The following is an 8,201-nucleotide window of genomic DNA, read 5'->3' on the forward strand; positions in this document are numbered from 1 at the left end:
GAAAAAACTGGGGCCTAAGTACATCGGGCCGTTCCGAGTCACGCAGATAGTGAACCCGGTGGCAATACGCTTGGACCTGCCACACAACCTACGGAGACTCCACCCGGTGTTCCACACCAGCCTCCTGAAACCGGCAACCACCTCCCGATGGCACCCAAGCACGCCACTGCCCTCACCGGTGATGATCGACGGGCAACATCACTTTGACGTAAGGGACATACTCGACTCTCGCAGGCAACGGGGAACTTTACACTATTTGGTCAGGTGGAAACACTTCCCCCACCCAGAATGGGTGGCGGCGCACAACGTTAACGCGCCTGACCTGACCCGGGCTTTTCACCGGGCGTACCCCGACAAGCCTAAAGCAAGACTAGCAAACCGACACCTGCATAACCTCTCCCCCGCGGGCCCCCCCCGCCTACCGTGCCCCAAGGGAAAGGGCCCCCCCAAGCCGCGACTTGGGTGGACCTCCCCCCCCCGGGACTCACCCCCCCCGCCCCGGGCCCACGAGGCAGTAACAAGCGGTCGCCAGCACCCTCCCCCCACCCCGGGCCCACGGGGGAGTGGCAAGCAAGTCAACAGTGCATCCTGGGGGCAACGCCCAGGAGCACACATAACAAAGGCGACGCACTTAGAACAAAAAATAAGGGCCCTACCTGGAGCTGATAAGCACCCGACCAGCCACGCCTCTCTCCTCGTCGAACTGAGCTGAACAAACAGGGTGTGGCCAGAGCATGCGCACGCCCAGGGTGTGACCGGGGCATGTGCACTAAGAACACACCCTAGAGGGACACGTGGTAGAGAGTGGAACAAAGGGAGGGGCGAAAACACTCCGGCGGGAAATTCAAAAAAAAAAAAAACCATTTTGACAGCTCTCCTGGAAGAAAAACCGGAAAGCCGGGGGGGGGCACTATTCGGACAGGGGGCAGTATGTCATGAGTGCCGTTGAGCTGAAGACATCAGCGCAATGGCACACATGACAATAACAAGGAAACAGGAGAAGGGGCTCAAGATAAGTAGCCATCAACTTACAAAGACTAAAGGACAAGAGACAATGGCTAAGCGGATCGCGAGGCACACCCAAGCTGTTAGCGCTAGCGCAACGAAGATCGCCCAGCTGACAGCAATCACCGGAGGAATAGGGAAACCGATGATGGGCGATCCCGGAGCGCCAGCGGGGCCTCGCAACCCCTCACCTACCGGCAAGACCGCGTGTTGGACAAAGGGGGGTGACGTAACCGCAAGTGAGGGGGCGCTGACCGGCGCGGGGTATTTAAACTCCGCACCAGCGCGCTCCTGTCACTCTCAGCTTTTTTCTATCACTGTATCTACACTGCGAATAAACCAGAGCCTGCTTCATCGGAATCAGCGTCTGTGTATTACTCGGAGGTAGGCAGCGCATGACAGAGATCCTGAAAAAAAGACAGGTGGTGTGAGAAGTTTAAAGAACAAGGCAATGCATGTTTGTGGAAGCCAGGCTGGCTTGCAAGGATAGAAAGGCATGGAGAAGGACCAGGCAGGACGTTTGCATAAATTACACTTAGATATTTTTGTTTTCTGTCATCCCCTGCTTTCACTTTGACTTTATTTTCTTTTCTTGGACTAATGTTGTTTTCCTCCAAAAGGAATGTGATAGGGAGGGAAGCACCAGTGAAATGCAAGAAACACCCTGCCATACAACCGAGGGCAGTGCCCTTTTCTCTCTCTTTTGTCCCATCATCTTCTACTCAATTCTCTTCTTTCCTGGTTCAGTATCTCCAGCCTTCTGACATCAAAGCAGACTTGAGTGGTCATGGACATCCTGAGAAGAAGAGTGGAGAAAGCCTCATGGGCCAAGCCTCGGCAGCTCAGGGTGTCGTTTGCCATTCCGGTACCCGGCAGAGCGAATCCTGAAATACTCCCGGGATGGCAGCGCTCGCCACTCCCAGGCACAACGCAGCTCTCTTGAGGAGGAGGAAGTCCCTGCCTCTTGCTGTTTCCACCAGGGCCCTGGTCCCACTCTCAGCTTGCACTTTCTGCACATGGCCTTTCAGACTTTGGAAGACCGCTGCCTGTCCCCCCTGCCCACTCTGTGTGAAGGGGTGGTGGCGGCATGCATTTTAGAGAAGGTCTCTCCTGCCCATCCCTTGTTCAGAGAGGTCCTCTCATTTTGGGGGTGGGGGGAATGTGCCTGAAAGTGGAACATCAGTCTGGCCAGTTAAAAGCACCATACCTCCAAGGCACGAGGGTTTCTCGGGAGCTTGAAAAACCAAGATCGTTTGAGCCACCAGGACCATCCTGGGCAAAACAGAGCAATGCCAGGGCAATTGTTTCAAGATAGGATAGTGGGCTGTCATGGCGTGCTCAACCTCCATCCAGACTGAGCACATAGGAAATGCGTACGTTGTTCCTCCTTACCTCCCAGCCCTTCATAATATCGCTCCTGCTGTAACCCAGAGGCTGGTCTTATGTTTGGGCATTGAACCCCCAGGGATTTTCCCAGGAGGATCATCTCCCGCTCTTATTTTAATCCACTCTTGTTGTCAAATCTTATGCCAGGAAAGTGGCTCTAAATGACTATTTCCCTGCCTTCTGGGTTGTCTAATAAGATAAAAAATCCCAGCTCCATTTGTGAATGTTTAACAGCTTTACTTATATCATTAGGAAGCAGAGACACACAGGCACAATAGTAACTTCAAATGACTCTAAGCAATTGAACTCAATGGGCAAATCAATGTCCCTTAGGCAGGAGTGCTCCCAGTTAACAATCCTGCCTCACAGAGAACAGGCTGAGCAGTCTCCTCAAAGACCAGTACCTTTCAAAAACACTGGACGTGCTTAAAACAGCCCAGCTCTCCCTGCCACACCCTTGCCCCCTTGACCAATGTGCTCCCTCTGGCTATCCTTGCAGTGCCTTCTGTGGAACTCTCCTCCCACTCCCTTCATCTGGATTAGACCTCCCATCTGTGCTGCTCCAAAGCTCCCCCAGCAAACCCACGGGGTAATTTCTGTACTGGTGAAACTTGCCAGTCTCTCTCCCTGCTCACCTCGGCCAAGCTGCCAACTCACCTCTTCAGTCCTTTGCAAGGCCCACGCTCCCTTCCCGAGCTACCTGCAGGGATGAAGCCCCTAGGCTTTCTCCCATCACTGCTTGCTTGCCTGTAAGCAGCTGTTTGGAGAGCAGGCTTCCCACTCGACTGATTCCCAACATCTTTCCTTCCTTCTTTCTTCTTCCCCTTCTCCCTCTTCTGTCTTGATGCACCCAAATAGGCTTCTCAGCTGGCACTCTCCAGTCTCTCTGCCTCCCACCTCCTGACTGACTGAGCAGCTGGTTAAATTGTAACCTGGGCACCAGAAAGTCCCTAGTCTCTACAGGAGGTCCTATTTCCTGCATCCTGCTATTTAACCTAACATACCAAATTTCCCGCAACCAGTGGGTTGCGTTCACATGTCATGAGCCATTGACCCAAACCCAGGTCTGTTTCTCCAGAACCATAGGTCATTCCATCCAATTTGGAACTCCTTCAACTGCAGAAAATACTACGGTACAAAAAGGGAATAGTACATTGGCTTAAACGTGGAGTTGGGGTGTTTCAAGGAGAGCCTGTTTTCTGTTACAATCTGCATCAGTCTCTTCCCCAAACTGGCACCTTCGGAATGAGTTGAGACAACAGGGCACAGCATTCCCAGCCAATGTAGCCAAAAGCCAGTGTATCAATGCCCTAATTTATGATACCTAAAGCATTTGGTATGTTGATTCCCATGACAAGAGACCTCAGTAAATGGAATTCATTTTCTGTTTCTGAATAAAGTCTCTCTGGCATAATCCCATTTATCCAGTGACACAACCATTGAAAAACAGACTGTGCCTTTCTCATTCCACAAGGGTCATTAGGAAGGTGGGTTTAGCTACAGATCATTCTTCAGTTGCTGACAGGACATCAGCAACTGTCAGTCTTGTCAAAGAGGCTGGCTTTCAGTTATTCTCCATCAAAAATGAAGAAGAGAAAGAGAAAGAGAAAGAAAAAGAGGTGAAGGAGCAAGAAATGCCTTGCCTACTGTGATGATTGCCTTTATCCAAATAAAACTCTCAGACTCAAAATCACAATTCAGGTTCTGGGTTTATTTAGAAAAGAGTGCAAACAGGTAAAAAGCTGAGAATGAGAAAAGTGTGCCTAAACTCAAACTAAATAGCGCCTTTGCAACCAGCAGCCCAACCCCTCCTTCACATACAGCTCACCCCACATTCCCAGGTGCTCCTAACGAGCTCTGCTGATCAATGGGTAAAAAGACCTTGGCATTTAAGAGAGAGCCCAAACACATTCCTCCCTGGCACAGTCCAGCATGTCTTGAGTACAAGGCTCTCAGCAGCACCCTCCCAGCCAGGACACGTATCAGCACCTTGGCAAGTAAACCATTACGATGCATAAACACCACAATGGTGAACATGACATACCCCCCCCCCCCAAAAAAAAACAAGCATCAAGCAGAGGGCTTGGAAGGATAGGCAACGTGAAAATCACGCAATAAATCAGGAGCTAGAATATCACGGGCAGCAACCCATTCAGTATGAGGAAAGTGCTTCCATCGGACAAGGTACTGAAGAGATCCACGAAGCTGGCGAGAGTCAAGCACCTCCTTACCTTTGAAGTGCTGCTGCCCATCAATCATGATTGGAGGAGGGGGAGGCGGGCACGGATGCCAGCGAGATGAGTCCTGAGCAGGCTTGAGCAAGCTGCAGTGAAAAACAGGGTGCAAGCGCTTCAAATTATGAGGCAAATCCAAACGAACAGTGACAGGATTGAGCACTGAAGTAATAGGGAAAGGTCCAATAAACTTAGGAGCCAGTTTCTTAGAGGGCTGAGGAGACTTTATAAATCTTGTAGAGAGATAGACCAAATCCCCCACCTTAAAAGCGGGCTGCCTCCTCCGGTGCTTATCAGCGTGCCGCTTATAGGTGGCTTGAGCCTCTCGAAGAGCGGTCTGAATGACGGGCCAGGAATCAGCCAGCTTAGAGCCCCAATCACAGGCGGTAACAGCCACAGCGGGAGGTTGGGGAAGTTCCGGAATGGGAACAAAATCCCTACCAGAAACAATGCAAAAAGGTGTTTGCCCAGTGCTCTGGTGAACAGCATTATTGTAAGCGACCTCAGCGAAAGGGAGCAGATCAACCCAATCATCCTGGTGATAGTTGATGTACGATCTGAGAAATTGCTCCAATGTGGCATTAAGGACCTCAGTAGATCCGTCCGTCTGGGGATGCCAAGAGGTTGACAACGCCTGCTCAGTGCCAATGAGCTTCAAAAAAGCCCGCCAAAACCTCGAGGTAAATTGTGTGCCCCTATCAGTCACCAAACGAGAGGGGCAGCCATGGGGACGGTACACATGAACCAAGAAAAGCTTGGCCAGCTGTTGTGCCGAGGGAATGGAAGCGCAGGGAACAAAATGAGCTTGTTTGGAAAAATAGTCTTTGATCACCCAAACGACAGTCTTCTTTTGACTGGGGGGTAAGTCAACAATAAAATCCATGGAGATCACTTCCCAAGGGTGGGTGAGGTCAGCCACAGGCTGCAGCAGCCCCTGCGGTTTACCAGCAGAATGCTTAGACATAGCGCAGACAGGGCAGGAAGCCACATAGGCTTTGACATCCTTCCAGAGGGTGGGCCACCAGAATTGCCTCCTGACCAAATGGAGGGACTTGAGAAAACCAAAGTGACCAGCCTGCTTACTGTCATGAGAACGTGCCAGTATAGCAGAATGTTGAGAGTCAGGCACATACAAACGTCCTCCAACCCAGGCGAGGTCGTGCTCAAAGGACACCTTGTCAGGATTAGCGAGAAGCCAGGGGTCAGACCGCAGTGCCGAAACAAAAGCAGAGCGCAATCCACCCGACAATGGAGGTGGCTTGCGAACTGAAGGGTGGAGCGGCGGAATCGGAGAAGAAGGAGATGACGGCTGGTCCCGAGTCCTGCTACGCGTAACAGCCACAAGACCCAATTGCGGACCCGAGAGGACAGTGCCAATCACATCAAAAACTGGGCCCTCGTCTTGCGGCAATCTAGAAAGGGCATCAGCCAAAAAATTCTTTTTCCCTGTGATAAATTTAAGTTGGAAATTAAAACGGCTGAAAAACTGAGCCCAACGAATTTGCTTCGGGCTGAGGCGTCTGGGTGTATGGAGTGCCTCGAGGTTGCGGTGATCCGTCCAAACCTCGAAAGGGGAAGAAGCCCCCTCTAAGAGGTGCCTCCAAGTCTCCAGGGCAGCTTTAACAGCAAAAGCCTCCTTTTCCCAAACATGCCAGCACCTCTCCGTTTCAGAAAACTTCCGAGAGAGATAGGCACAAGGCTTCAAAAGACCAGCAGAATCCTTTTGCAACAAAATAGCGCCAACAGAAAAATCAGAAGCATCGACCTGAACAACGAACAGAAGATCTGGATCAGGGTGGGAAAGGATGGGCTCTTCAGTGAAAAGCGCCTTTAAGTGGTCAAAAGCAGCCTGACAGGCAGGAGTCCAATTGAGCACGGCCCCCGGGTTCTTAACCTTGCGAGTTTCCCCCACCCCCTTTGTGCACAATAAATCCATTAGGGGTAGGGCAATCTCCACGAACCCCCTGACAAAGGATCTATAAAAATTGGCGAACCCCAGGAAACTTTGAAGTTGGTGCCGGGTTCGAGGCCGTTCCCAAGTAAGCACAGCCTGAACCTTAACAGGATCCATTTCAATGCCCTTGTCTGAAATCCTGTAACCCAGGTAATCCAAGCGAGACTTATGGAATTCACATTTAGAAAGCTTAGCATAAAGCTTGGCATTCCGAAGCTTGGTGAGCACTTTTTAGAAAGTTGCTCGTGCTCTGCTAAAGACTTAGTATAAATTAAGACATCATCCAAATACACCAAAGATTGGGAAAGGAGTACGGCAGGGCTGTATACTCTCACCCTACCTATTCAACTTGTATGCAGAACACATCATGCGACATGCTGGGCTTGAGGAATCCAAGGCTGGAGTTAAAATCTCTGGAAGAAACATTAACAATCTCAGATATGCAGATGATACCACTTTGATGGCTGAAAGTGAAGAGGAACTGAGGAGCCTTATGATGAAGGTGAAAGAAGAAAGTGCAAAAGCTGGCTTGCAGCTAAACCTCAAAAAAACCAAGATTATGGCAACCAGCTTGATTGATACTGGCAAATAGAGGGAGAAAATGTAGAAGCAGTGAAAGACTTTGTATTCCTAGGTGCAAAGATTATTGCAGATGCTGACTGCAGTCAGGAAATCAGAAGACGCTTAATCCTTGGGAGAAGAGCAATGACAAATCTCGATAAAATAGTTAAGAGCAGAGACATCACACTGACAACAAAGGCCCGCATAGTTAAAGCAATGGTGTTCCCTGTAGTAACATATGGCTGCGAGAGTTGGACCATAAGGAAGGCTGAGCGAAGGAAGATTGATGCTTTTGAACTGTGGTGTTGGAGGAAAATTCTGAGAGTGCCTTGGACTGCAAGAAGATCAAACCAGTCCATCCTCCAGGAAATAAAGCCAGACTGCTCACTTGAGGGAATATTAAAGGCAAAACTGAAATACTTTGGCCACATAATGAGAAGACAGGACACCCTGGAGAAGATGCTGATGCTAGGGAGAGTGGAAGGCAAAAGGAAGAGGGGCCGACCAAGGGCAAGATGGATGGATGATATTCTAGAGGTGACGGACTCGTCCCTGGGGGAGCTGGGGGTGTTGACGACTGACAGGAAGCTCTGGCGTGGGCTGGTCCATGAAGTCACGAAGAGTCGGAAGCGACTAAACGAATAAACAACAACAACAAATACACCAAAACGCCCTTAAACAAGTGATCATGTAAAACCTCATTGATAAGCTGCATGAACACTCCCGGAGCCCCTGCAAGACCAAAAGGGAGAACTTTGTACTGGAAAGAACCCAATGGGCAATTAAAAGCCATTTTCCATTCATCTCCCTCCCAAATGCGAATGCGATAATAAGCTTCGTGGAGGTCCAACTTTGAAAAAACTCTGCTGGTGGACAGATGTGTGAGCATGTCTTTGACGAGAGGCAGAGGGTACTTGTTGGAAAGGGAGGCGGAATTTAACCTGCGGTGGTCCGTGCAAAGTCTGAGGGTGCCATCCTTCTTCTCCCGGAACAAAACAGGGGCTCCCACAGGCGAATTCGCTGGCTCAATGAAACCGTGAGCCAGGTTTTTATCAATGAAC

The sequence above is a fragment of the Candoia aspera genome, chromosome 2 (assembly GCF_035149785.1).
Source record: "Candoia aspera isolate rCanAsp1 chromosome 2, rCanAsp1.hap2, whole genome shotgun sequence".
Taxonomy (NCBI): domain Eukaryota; kingdom Metazoa; phylum Chordata; class Lepidosauria; order Squamata; family Boidae; genus Candoia; species Candoia aspera.